Genomic DNA, 13,401 nt, shown 5'->3' on the forward strand with positions numbered 1-13,401 from the left:
AGGTTACTGTTGGACAAACCACCACTGACACACAGAAGACTTCTGAAAATGTGGTAAAAACTCCCATCTCAAATCTGCTTACGCTTGCCTAGCAGTAACCAGAATCATACAGAGAACCACAGAATATCCCAAGTTGGAAGGGACCTATGAGGATCAGAGTTCAGCTCCTGGCTGCACACAGGACCACCCAAAATTCAAACACTATGTTTGAGAGCACTGCCCAAACATTACTTGAATCCACTGTGCCCTAAGAATCACACAGCATTATGCTTGGTATCTCAGAAACAGAAATTTAAGTTAAATTACCAAACATCAAGGATAAACAGTCGTGTCAAACCTGCTGGGAATCAGACAATGACTCTGAATCATCCACACTCAAGTTGTCAAATGAACTCTTCCTAGAAGTCCTACTGCTGCTCTATTTTACTATCTACAGAGACACACAGTAAGTTACATTTGCTATGCCATCTTTAACTTTAAACTGTTACCTTTCTATCTGTATCACGACACCAGCATGTTCTATCACATCTCCCCCAAAAGCCTCCCCTGTGAGGGATGCACTTTGTGCAGGCCATTCAACTCCAGCTACCTCCAGCCCAAGAAGTTAGTTGCTTCAGATTTACTTTGGTTTTGTTAATAAATACATAGAAGTCTGACAATTCTAGTGCTCAAGTATGAAGTCTATTACTTACTTAGCCAGCTGCCCACTATTATTTCCAACTGCACTGACTTCATGAGGAAGAGATGGTTTCTGTAGCTGCCAGAGTAAACACCACTTGGGGTTTTATGGCAAACACCAAAACGTAGTCTAAGTAGACAGAAATTGCCAAATAGACAAAGTAGTGGCTTAACTTTTCAAACTCTGATAAATACTCTGAACAGCATAGCTAACACACACATCTGCAGAGATTTTCTGTTCTACTTTAGACCATGAAAAAAAAAAAACACCACACATACATTATAACATTCTCATATAACCGATACAAAGAGTGTAATCTTACTTTATACTGAGTTAAAACTCCTGAACATAACATCACGATGCTGTAAGTCCCGTGGGCTAATATGACTTGATAAAAACAGTGTGTTTGAAATACATTCTGTGTAAAAATCCTAGTGAAGATCCTCTACATAACGTAATCCAGACTTTTAAGGTTGTTCCTGCCCTTATGGTATCAATCTATTTTTTTCTTCTCTTTCAATTTGTTTTTCTCATCTCTCTTTCCTGAACTAAACCAACCCCTCCTGACTTGTATTTGCCCACTATTTTCTTTTCTATGTGTACCTGATCTCACTGCAGTTTCAGAAGTCTATCAGCAAACAAAGGAATGGGAAATATTTAAATGCTTTCTTCCCTTTAACTTCAGGCACCTTAAAGAACACCACAGAAGTCTTTATGAAGATGTTCAGTGATACACAACGTATCTCACTCATTTAGGTTATACCAATTTATGAAAGTTATCAGCCCTATCCTTGAGATTCCCCTGCATCAGCCTCCAGTTCCTTGCTCTGTTCCAATGACCTATACAATACCATCACCTGAAACATCATTTGTTTAGGTGTTTAACATACCTTATAATAATTTCAGAAGAAATGAATGTTAGTAAAAACTTAACAGACCATTATCTGGCCACTGCACCCTATATATACTACAAACTTCTCCCAAGTACATAAGAATCTCTAATTCTATAGGACCTAAAACATACTTTAAGAATAAAATGTCCAGACATTCAACTTTTACAGTCGACTTAGTGCTCAAACATTACTATATTCTTTCAAAACAGGAATATATTCTCCTTGTTGAAAGAGCTGCAGCGTGTCTGCTGAGTCATCTACTCGCTGGATACGAGTGCCAAACACTCACAGTCTCACAGTGGACTTTTTTCCTTTTCTTATCTGATGATGCCTCTAGTTCACATGCATTTAACAGTAAATACGAGGATGAATGCCTACATAATTAAGGAGATTAAATATAATTTTAACAATGTTCATATAATAGTAAACAATTCCACACACACAGCAACCTTTAAAATAGTATTTACCTACTTTTGAAACGTAGGCTGTCAAGCACTTTTCCCATCAAGTTCCATTTCTGGAACATAACATGGCTAACATTAACATTTAAGCGTGTGTAAAATGCCATTTAAGTCCTTGACGTTACAGCTAAGAAATCATTTGAGGCAATTTGAAGGACTAAGATCCAGCACTCAGCTTCATACGTTTGTTCTGAAAACATGAAAATACATTGAGCTTATGAATAAAGAAAACATCCCACCTAAAGCACACAGACAGGTCACCTGCCAGACACTGCTCTGGAAATTACTTCTACCTAAAATGAAAAGGAAATTCAACTAACAGCTGAAAGGAAGTCAATAATACACATTAAGCACAGTCAGGAAGGAACCTTTCAAACACCATCACATTTCTATCCTGTCCTAACCACTTTCTATGCTTGAACTTCCTTCCAAAAATGAAGCTTTCTACAAGAACATTTACAGAAAACACTTAGAACAGAAGAACATAAAGCAGATGCTATATTTCTCTTTGTTTCTGTTCACATCCAATAAGGTACACCACTGATACAGGCAAAACAATGGTACGTATGAGCACTTACAAGTTCTCCCCTGGGTCTGAAATACCTCCACAGGAATTAAAGCATGATTTAGCGTGCCATAATAACTGCACAACTTACACTGGGTCCTCGGGCACCATGAATTCCCCAGTCTGCGGATTAGTATGTTTCTGTTAAGGAGGGACGAGGCAGCACAACCCTCTTCTTTCCAGGTCTTCTGCAAAGCCACCCATTTTTTATTGTGCAGATACAAGCAGTGTCTCTTGTTAGCTTATGACACGAATGGTATTAGTTCACCCCCGCCAAGTCACAGGAACAGCAGCACAGTATGTTGCAATATGGCACGCAGGGTTTTGCCACCTCCAGCGCTCTTTATAAAGTCTGCTTATACTGTGTTGATTTGGGGTTTTATAATGAAAATATGAATTCCGTAACATATATCCACTACATGAGATACAATGTCGTGCATTACATAAAAAAGTACTTAAAGCCTCCTACTTGCCTACAATTTTTTTATTCCTTGATATAAGCATTTACATACATCAGAATGCAGCTGCTCTATCTTTCCAAGAAACAGCTCCCCATGTACCTGCAGTCTCTGGTCAAAGAACTGTGTTGCAACAACGGACAGGACAGGAACCATGGAACCAGAGGAATATTCATAGCCCCAGGCACTGTCAAAAACATGTTACACCCCCTCCTCCCCTTACATAAGCTAACTAGCTCCATCTTATAGACAGTTGTATGCCACTACTCCTAAGGGAAGGATGCTGCAGGCTCTTCTGCCTCTGTTGCTTAGGAACCATCTTTTCTCATTTCCAGAGTTGGTTTATTCTTGGACAGTTTGTACCCATTTGTTCTCATACCCTGAGCTTAAGAAGCTCGTTCTGCTCACCTGTGTTATTTCACTCATTTTTATGGAGAATAACCTCTTCATGCCTTGTTTTATGGGCTCTAAACAGACATGCTAGGTGCCTACCCTTATTGAGATAATTCTCAGTTCCCTAGGAAAGAGATCCTCTTCCAGTCTAAACTGTCTCTTTTCCTCCTCTTGATGATGGGTGAGAATTTAGGTAACACTCTCTACTACTTGTGTCCCAAGGCCTCAATTCCCTCTACGCAAAACCTTCAGTATTGACAGCATCTGATGGCAAAGCGTAATGCTGGCATTGGTAGGAACAAATCAACAATAAATGCAAAAACTAACTCTTGGAACTGATCCTTGACAAACACCACTACCAACATACTTTCAATACATTATCTGGTCATCCAGTTCAATTCATACTCAGCAAATCCCAACACCAGCGTAAGTGGTTTTTCACATAAACATCACTCCGGTCCTCCAACTGAACTATATTATGCTCCAGCGAAACGTGAGAGCAGCCTTTCAGTATCTAAAGGAGGCTGAAAGAAAGAAGGGGACAAACTCCTTAGTGGGGTATGTTCTGATGGGACAAGGGAAAATGGGTCCAAAAAATTAAGAGAGCGCAAATGTAGATGGGATGTAAACAAAAAAAAAAAAACCACAACTTCTTCCTTGTTTTTGTTTTTTTTTAATAATAAAGGTAGAGAAGCACTGAAACAGGCTGCCCAGAGAGGTAGTGGATGCCCCATCTCTAGAGACAGGGAACCCCTCCATGTAGTTTTTCATCAGTACCTAAATTATTTTCAGTCTTCTTTTATTGCCTCCATGCTTCCTGATAAGATAGATCAGTCTTCTTCAATTTTCTGCTTATTCCTGATGTTCTTATTCAATTTGCTATTAACCTAATTAGTTCTTGCATTTCCAATAGGAAAAGAAGTCATACTTCTGTATAATAAAAGGTAAGATTTGGTAAGAGAACAATGATTTTATTCACTTGCCAGAATTATTTGCATGTTCTGCTGCAGCAGCGATGCCAAAAGTGGCTGAAAGCACCTCATCTGACAAGCCCTGAGCATTGCTGCAGAACTGGAACTGCAAGGACATTTGGATGCTAAATCAAGTTCTGGTCTTTGCACTATGAATGCTCCCTCCTGTAGCAGCAATTATTAACAATTTCCTGGGACACTCACAGATGGATCTGAGTTTCTGGGGTGTTGGTTTTGTTTGCTGGTTGGTTTTAGTTGGGACTTCATTTGTCCACCCCCAGAAGATGCCTGCTTGTAACATGAAGGAAAACATTAATGCCACCAGGTCTCCCCAGAAGAAAAAAACAAGCTAGGGATATTTAATTTCTTTTACCTCTGATACTAAATCCAAATAAAAAAAAAAAGAAAAAAAAAAAGAAAAAACAAAAACCCCCACCCTTCATTATCAGTATTTGGTTTGAGAACACATCACGCTGCGGCTATCACTAAGCTCAGTTTAACTAAAAAGAGCAGAAATAAGGTTCAAATTTAGGATTACTACAGAAACAGAGGAGGACAGAGGGTTTTCTGGATTACCAGATTACACACTGAGTTCATCACATCTTTGCTAGAATAGATTTAGTGTCAGTCAAATGAAATAAATCTAAATTTATCCCATTCATTAATGTTTATAACACATCAGATTAAGGACTAAGTTACACAAGCAGAAATTGTAGGACAAGAAGTCACAAATAAAAAACCTCAGATTGAAGGACCTGGCTTATTCCTTCTATCATTAACACCTGATTATTAGGACATATCTTCAAACCAGTAATTCAAAAATCAGAAGTCATATTATCCTGGATGATACTCTGCTTAACAAAGAGGGCTTCTAGCACTAATTAAAGGTATGCAAAGGATACAATGCATTAAAAATCTGCCTTATTCTTAATTAAGTGCCTCTAATATCTACACTACTGAAATTGAGTGATAATGTGTCCCTCTAAGACACAGTGGTGATGTGAACTTCCAAACACATTAGTTCTGTAAGTCACCTATGTATTTCAACAACATACGTGAACACAGTAATGACTTAATGCCCTATAAACCTGGGAACACAGAAATAAGCTCTTTAAAAAGGTAACATTAGGATATCCTGGATTTGTGTTTATAAGTAACTAATTACTCTCATCCTTTTCTTTATGTTATGCAATCCTTAGCATTCCTCTTATTTTGGGGCAACAAAAAAAAATTAATGCTTATATAAATAATTAGTGATGGACACTATTCCAACATCAATAAAGAAGTACATTAATAACAACAACAACAAAAAAAAGATGAGAGACACTGGTCTCAGCCTTTTTGGGAGACCAGTTATTTTCGTTCCCTACCCCACTCATATTAGAAAGGATCCTAAACCATGAAAGAATGGAGCTACAAAGGTTTCTTTCTGATGCTGGTAGTTGTGCTTGTGCCCCAGAGGGCTGTCTCCCCACTTCAGTGGCAAGTATTGACCCATAAAGACTCTGCCCCAGGAAACTTTTCCACCAGTCAGAATGTTACATTAATAAGGCTGCCCTCATAATTTGCAGGACTGCCTAGAGTCCAGCTTTTCTGGCTGACATTCAGATTTTAACCACGCTTCCCAACCTTCTGTTCACCACTTCTGGCTTTCACTGAGCAGCTGCCAAAATACCCTTTATTTTCCAGTTTCCAGGCAGGCCGGAGGACAATTTGAGAGACTATTTTCCTCTAATTTGTGCTGCTAACAGTTCTCTGCTCCTGGCTCCTCTCCAGGTTCCTGCAGCAAGGGGAAATTGGAAGCTACTGGAAGGAGTACTGTCCCACAAGCAGAGGTACAGGCACCTTAACTGGGGTTGCACTGCCCATCTCCATTAGAGATGGAGCAGTGTCAGTGTCCCAGATCAACAGAAAAGCCTATGGCAGATGTAGACGTGGAAGTCTCAGTTGCCAAAATGGTTACTCAGTGCTATAATCACAAATCCTTTCCTTCCAGGAGAGAGAGAAGAAGCTCAGTGTAAGATGACCCACATAACTCAGCAGTGTCAGGATTAGCACAGGTTCTCAAGGAGATGGAAAGCAGCGTGGGAAAAGCACCGCAGCAGCCATCCAGATACGGGCAATAACAAAAGCAAAGAGACTGGGAGGGTCCTCTGCCACCAAGGCATACAAGTCCACCATCTCTACTTGCCCTACAGAAGATGTAACAACTTACCCCTAGATTAAATATAAGTCTATATTAATCTGCCTCTCCACTCACACCATGTATGCTACTAGATCTACAGAATGGCAATACACGGAATAATGGAAGTTCCATAGTTGGAGAAAACCTCTTAGGTCATCAAGTTCAACATCAAAACAGAACCAGAACGCTCTGCACTTTATCTCCTGAAGGCCATTCACTTCCTTTGGGAATGCCTGATAGAATTAACTGCTGCCAAAACAAAGCACCTTTTCACCTATACCAACATATAAGCAAATAGGAAAAATAAATATTTATTTCACAGGTACAGCTGATATCTAAACAAACATCTAAGATCGTTATTTTTCACAAAACTGAATGCTTCAGGTAGAACCAGAAGTATCACAAATTACCTCTGAAATTTCACCATCTCATAAGTTCTACTTTAAGCTCCAGAAGTGGTAGAAAAACAACCCCTTGCTATATATACTAGTAGAGTAAAAAACTATATTCAAAAAAATTACTCTGGAATCAAAATTGATCTTTCTGCCTTATAATGAACCTGTTCAAATCATTTGGAAACTTGAAGTCACAATTAAAACATGAAGCAATTCCTTAGTTGTTTACAATTTTACCCAAAAATGATGAAAACCTTCTGTAATCTAGAAAAATATGTCATTAACAAAGAAACACAATTCCCTATCAGTTGAAGTCTGCTACATTTCCCTATTTATCCTCCCTATCCCAAGTCCTCATATTCCTCTAAATGTCCTACATGTCTGTCCTTGCTCCCCCCACACAACTGAGCACAGACCCAGTTTAAACCTCACATTCCTCTGGAAATACCTGCCCCTTCTGCTTCCCCCAAGTGCCCATACACCAATGCAGGCAGCGTGGAAACAAACAGGGCTAACGAGATCTATGTGCCCTCATAGAGCCACAACCTCACTGGGATCACAGAGAAACGGTGAGATGGCTCACATGACTGAGCCCAGGAGAGCTGGTTGGTGCTTAAATGCCACTTCTGAACTCAAGGTTGGTGCATCCCTAAGAATAAGAAATCAGAGAAAGGTGGCAAGAGGCCTGTATGGATGAGCTTGTGTCCTGGTGGACAGCAGGTTGGCCATGAGCCAGAAGTGTGCCCTGATGGCCAAGAAGGCCAATGGGATCCTGGGGTGCATTAAAAAGAGAGTGGCCAGCAGGTCGAGGGAGGCAATCCTCCCCCTCTACTGTGCCCTGGTGAGGCCACATCTGGAGTGCTGTTTCCAGTTCTGGGCTCCCCGGTTCAAAAAAGAAAGGGATCTCCTAGAAGCAGTCCAGCAGAGGACAACAAAGATGCTGAAGGGCCTGGAGCACATTCCAAATGAAGAAAGGCGGAGTAACATAAGTGTGCTCAGCCTGGGGAAAAGATAAGTGAGGGAGAATCTGAGAAAAGCTCATAAATATCTAAGAGGAGGTGGGAGGCAAACGGATGAGGTCAGGCTCTTCTCAGCAGTGCACAGTGACAGGACAAGGAGTAGCAACCTGAGACTTGAACATACGAAGTTCTGTATTAAAATGCATGCAGAAGAACTTCTTTACTTTGAGGATGACAAAGCACTGGAATGGGCTGCCATGAGAGGCTGTGGAGTCTCCTTCCATGGTGGATGCTGTACGCCTACCTGCAAAACCCATTGCAGGGTTCCTGCTTTAGCAGGGGAGTTGGACTTGATCTTCTGAGGTTCCTTCCAGCCCCTGTGATTCTGTGATCTGTGGGGCACAAGTGCAGGACTTGGGTCACCACATTAGCGATAGAAATCCAGTATGCCTGAAATAACCACTTCACTACTTACAGTTGGCTGAATGCAGCTATGCGTTCAGAAACTGAAGTGACACTGCAAGGAACTAAGTCCCTGTGCTTGAGGAATACTTCAAGATGTTCTTATTCAAGATTAATAAGCAAAGCTGAGCTAGGAAAGATTTTCTGGAAGAAAAACACAACTAAGTATGCTGCATCTCTTGGTTAACACACATCATCAGTGATGCCTTTTCACTTAATTTTACATGGAATGGATGTTCTGCACGTAAACATACTTTACAAACTTTCAGCAGTACTTCATGGTGACAATTCAAGAAACTGCATCATCTGTTAGCAAAGAACTGAAGTCACTGAGCAGTCTGTACCTTTCACCTTCACAGTAGGAATGCAGGGACAATAATGTTATGCACAGTACTAAGTAACCTTAAAAAGACACAAACCAAAACCCAGACCAACCAAGCAGAAAAGAACAGAAAAGCAGACAACCTTCATGCGCCCATGGTTGCCTGAGCACTTGCTTGTTCTATCAGGCAAAACTTCATTAACTAGAACAAAGCTGAAATTGTATACCAGACCTTGTAAGATCTGAACCACAACAGAGATAAAAGACACAGATAGCACCACAGAAATTTGATATATAGATAGAAAAAGAAAAATCCAAAATAAGCTAAGTTTCCACATCTGTAAGTCAAATTACAGTTTCTTGCCCCAAGTTTTTTTTAAATACTTACTGACTCCAATCAAAAAGATCTTTGTTAATGATTGCTCCCCTTATCTTTAGTGTGTGAATGGATAAGTACCATGACTCAACATTTATCTACTCTTCTGATGAGAAAGTATCAAAGATGCCATAAAGTGCTACTGATTAACTGCTCATTTATTGCTCACATATTCCATGGCCTCTTCTCAGCGATTCAATTAGGTATATGGAAGAAAATCTCAAAATTCAAATATTTTATTCCCTCTTTTTTTTAAATTTCACAAGTCAAGATCAGAAAACCATACACAACACACGGTATAAAAGATTGTAATTAAAAAACAACAATGCATTTGTCAATTACAAATTGAAAGCGGTATCTGACCCACCTGAAAAGCATGGAAACTCCAAAATCTCAGTTTTGAAAAGCTGTTCTTGACATCCCAGTCTTAAAAGTGAGCTGAAACATGCTCTCTTGCGTGTATTTTGATTTTTAATTAATCTGCAGGGAAACTACTCAGCCAACAGTGAAAGACTCCTTCAAGTCTCACACGTTAATGCAACTGGTTGGAGGTTGAAAGGCAGACCCACCACTGAATAGTGACTGCACCCAAGAAAGCAGGAAGAGATGGTTTCTCAAACCACAACCCAGGAAGCCAGGCTGCGAGGAGGAAGCTGGGCAGGTGTTCAAGCAGTTGTTGCTCTCTTCAGCCACACCTTCAAGGACAACACCTCCAATTTCTCAATAGCCAAAGAGCCAACCCACCAAAGCCTGCAAGCATGCAGACGGGCCAGCCAGCCCAACTGGCAGCATATGCTCAAATCCAGCTCTGCACTAAAATTCAGCTTGCCCTTATGTGACGAGCAGATAAATTTTAAAACTCAAGTGTCAGTAATACTTGACCTGTATTCAGGACCTGGGTGGTTGGTCAGAACACTAATCCAGAGTCCCTGTGACAAATGACATCAACTTACACCTGATGTGAGAAAAGAGCAATTCTAGAAATGGTGCTTCCCAGTCTTTGCTCTTACTTCAGCCCCTACAACTTTTGCAACTACTAACCACACTATGATTTCTGAGCTGACAAGACTGCAGTAAACAATGTCCTCTGACTGAGAGAAACAACTGCTTTCTTTCCTTGACCTGACCAATGGTTATCAAGATGAGTTTCAATAAACAGCAGAAATGTACTGAAATGGTACTAGATGTCATCCAAGTGACGTCGAACATTCCATTCCGCCTCCAAATAAAAGGGCAATTTTAAAGTAGAAATTATCATAAATGGAAATATCTGTACAATTTACTCTTTTTAAGCATCACCATCCCTCATGAACAGATGCACTGGTTTACATGATTCACACTTCAGAACTTCCTTAACCAACAGGTTTGTGCAGCTGCCATTCTCAACCCCATCCAAAAAGGAGCACTTCTGCAGAGAAATGTTAAAGAAGAGGCAAGACTGGACATGGATGACAGGAGCAAAACCTCCAAAACTCATGTAATTTAAGGACAGCTACCTAAAAGAAGAAAGTGCTCTTGAATCTGCTAACACAGAAGTTCTATGAAGTAACGGAAGGCTTCCAGACAGGTTCCTCAGCAGATTCAAATGCCCCACGCAATGGAACCAGAAGGTATAACTTGTGTTCAGATCTCCTCAATCAGTTTTTAAATATGAAGCACCAATAACTCTAAAGGTGTCTAAAAGCCATTAAAGTTAAAATTCTAACATTACTTTTAATTTGCCATGCAGCAAGGACATGTCAAACACGAGAACACTGAGGCGATACCTGTTTGATATGCTCCCTCATAAAGGTAGAGAGAAGCTTTCTTACATAATTTCCTCCCCTCTAAGCAGGAGTCAGTCATTGTACTGACACTCAACCTTCACCGTTATTACAGTTCTCAAATAATTAAGAAAACTACTTCAAAAACTCAAGAAAGCACCAGGTATGAGACTGACTAACCTCCCCAGACATAGAAGGCACTTGGCATATATAAGCAACCAACATACTGAAGTGATTCTTCCACTTTGGAGCCTCTCCTTTTAATATTTTACTCTATTTCTAAACAAAATTAGCCACTTTGAAAGTTAGCTTTTTTCTTCCATGGTATTTCAGAGATTACTGGTAAAGGAGATGTGTTAAAGCACTCCATGCTAGGAAGCCACCCCTCAAAACCACTCAAATGGGCAGAAGCAGCTTCATCCCATGTAAGTCTCTCAGTACTCAGATGGGTTTGGCCACATATTCTCACCAAATGACTTGATTCTGCACCTACATCCAACACCAGTGGTGAAGCTCAGCGAATGAGGATAGAGATGAGTCATTTTCTGCTGGATACATTGAAGAAACTGTCACAGAAAAATAGTGATTCAATAAATGACCTCCTTCACTACTGCATTAGCAAACCATACTCTAATGAACCCACTGGCACAACACACTGGTGAAAGTGTTTGTTTCAGACGAAGCGTGAATATCCAGATTTCCCGTAACATTTTTTATTCACCAACATGAAGAAACAAACATTCAGGCAGCACAAGTGCTTTTGGCTAAAGAAGTATATCCCCCATGGAGCTGCATATGTAAGTCAAGAAGCCAGCAAAAACTACAGAATACCTAAACATTCTGATGCACAGATATAAAACTTTCAGTTCCTGCAAACTCAGAGAAAAGCATCAAATTTAAATTCTGAACCAAACTCCATAAAACACTTTGTTCACTTAAGCCTATTTTTAGATGATCACATCAAATCTGCTTGCTGAATGTAAAGCCACCTGCTGCAGGACGAGGAGCCAGTCTGTTGTTGTGTAATAACAAACAGGGACAGAACATGACTCTAAAACTGAGACACGCAGCTCTTACATCAGTGAATCTGACAAAGGAAATAGGAGCCTAAGTTTGTATTTCTTTATTTTTTAATAAGCAAGAGCAATACCTGTGACAGTTAAGAACTGCTGACTTCTATCAGCATGCTTGGTCGTGTTACAAAGCCCAGAGATGCAAGGAATCTCCAAGCTGAAAGAGGGTAGATTTAGGTTGGATAAAAGGGAAGTCTTTTAAGGGAAGGTGGTGAGGCACTGGCACAGGTTGCCCAGAGATGTGGTGGATACCCCATCCTTGGAGACACTCCAAGCCAGGCTGGATCAGGCCCTGAGCAACCTGATCTAGCTGTAGTGTCCCAGCTCATTGCAAGGGACTTGGAGCAGTTGATTTTCAGAGGTCCCTTCCAACTCTGAGGATTGTGTGATTCGTGAGATCACTGCAGCTTTCTGCAGGGCACGCAGCACTATCTGGCAGCTGCTGCAGCATGAGGATTCGAGAACCCACCAGCAGAAGGTCGGAGCGTTCCGGGAAGCTCCGCACAGACACACGCGGCCAGGCAAGAAAACGTTCCCCCCGCACACTTTCAGTACCGATGAGCAGCAGCAACTTCCCCGAAAGCAGAGAGGAAAACAACATCAGCGGCCAGCTCGCAGCGCGCTACGGCAGCACCTCGTCGAGATTTACCTCGGCGCTCACGGCAGCCCCCGCCTCAACGCAACCGCGGGCATTTTTCCAGCCTGGCCGCGTCTCCCCCGCTCCCCCAAACCAACAGAGATGAAGCGCCAACCCTCAGAGCGCCCCAAACACCGCAGAGCATCCACGCACATCAGAAAGCGTGGACAGCAACGCTTCCAGCGCAGGAAACAAACCCGCTGCCGGCAGCAGGAGAGGCAGCTGAGGCACACGGACGGCACCGAGGATAACGGAGAGTGGGGCCCGGCCCCGCCCGCAGCCTCCGCATCCCGCCCGGGCCGCAGCGCCCAGGTTTCCCCCCCACACCCCGCTGTCTGTTCCCGACGCACCGCCACAACCCCGTCCCCTCCTCGTAGGGCCACCAACACCGCCGGCTTTTCCTTTCCCTTTTCTTCCCCCCCGCCCTCGCGCCTCCTCCGCCGACAGCCGCGCCCCCGCCCGCCGCGAACCGTTAACGACTGCGCCCCTCCGCAGCGCGCGCGCCTCGCGTTCTTCTTCTTCTTCTTCCTCCTCCTCCTCCTCCTCCTCCTCCCACCCCCGCAGCACCGCCGCCTCCGCCAGCGCTCACCCGAGGGCAGATGTGAAAAAGCAGCGAGCACCGGCGCGAGGGAAGGAGAAAGACGGGGCCGCTACGCACAGCCGCTCCGCCGAGCGCGTCGCCTCCGCCGCTGCCCCAGTGCCGAGCTCCGCCCCCCCCCCCCACCACTCCTCCTTCAGCCCCCGCCTGACAGAGTGCGGCCTCCCCGGGCCGCAGGCCAACAACCGCGCCGCCCATTGGACGGCGCGAG

At 42.6% G+C, this 13,401-nt stretch overlaps 1 protein-coding gene across 1 annotated transcript in view; it reads right to left on the reverse strand.

Moving 5' to 3' along the window:
* The window catches only part of ADD1 (adducin 1), a 51,882-nt gene extending 38,688 nt beyond the window's left edge, over positions 1–13,194 (reverse strand). The window contains exon 1 of the mRNA XM_065735859.1: positions 13,182–13,194. The gene's annotated coding sequence lies outside the window, so the exon portion shown is untranslated. The remainder of the gene's footprint in view (positions 1–13,181) is intronic.
* Between the last annotated feature and the right edge of the window lie 207 nt (positions 13,195–13,401).

The sequence above is a fragment of the Cyrtonyx montezumae genome, unplaced genomic scaffold, assembly GCF_038088225.1.
Source record: "Cyrtonyx montezumae isolate F1298 unplaced genomic scaffold, pur_monq_1.0 scaffold_2, whole genome shotgun sequence".
NCBI classification, from domain to species: Eukaryota; Metazoa; Chordata; class Aves; order Galliformes; family Odontophoridae; genus Cyrtonyx; species Cyrtonyx montezumae.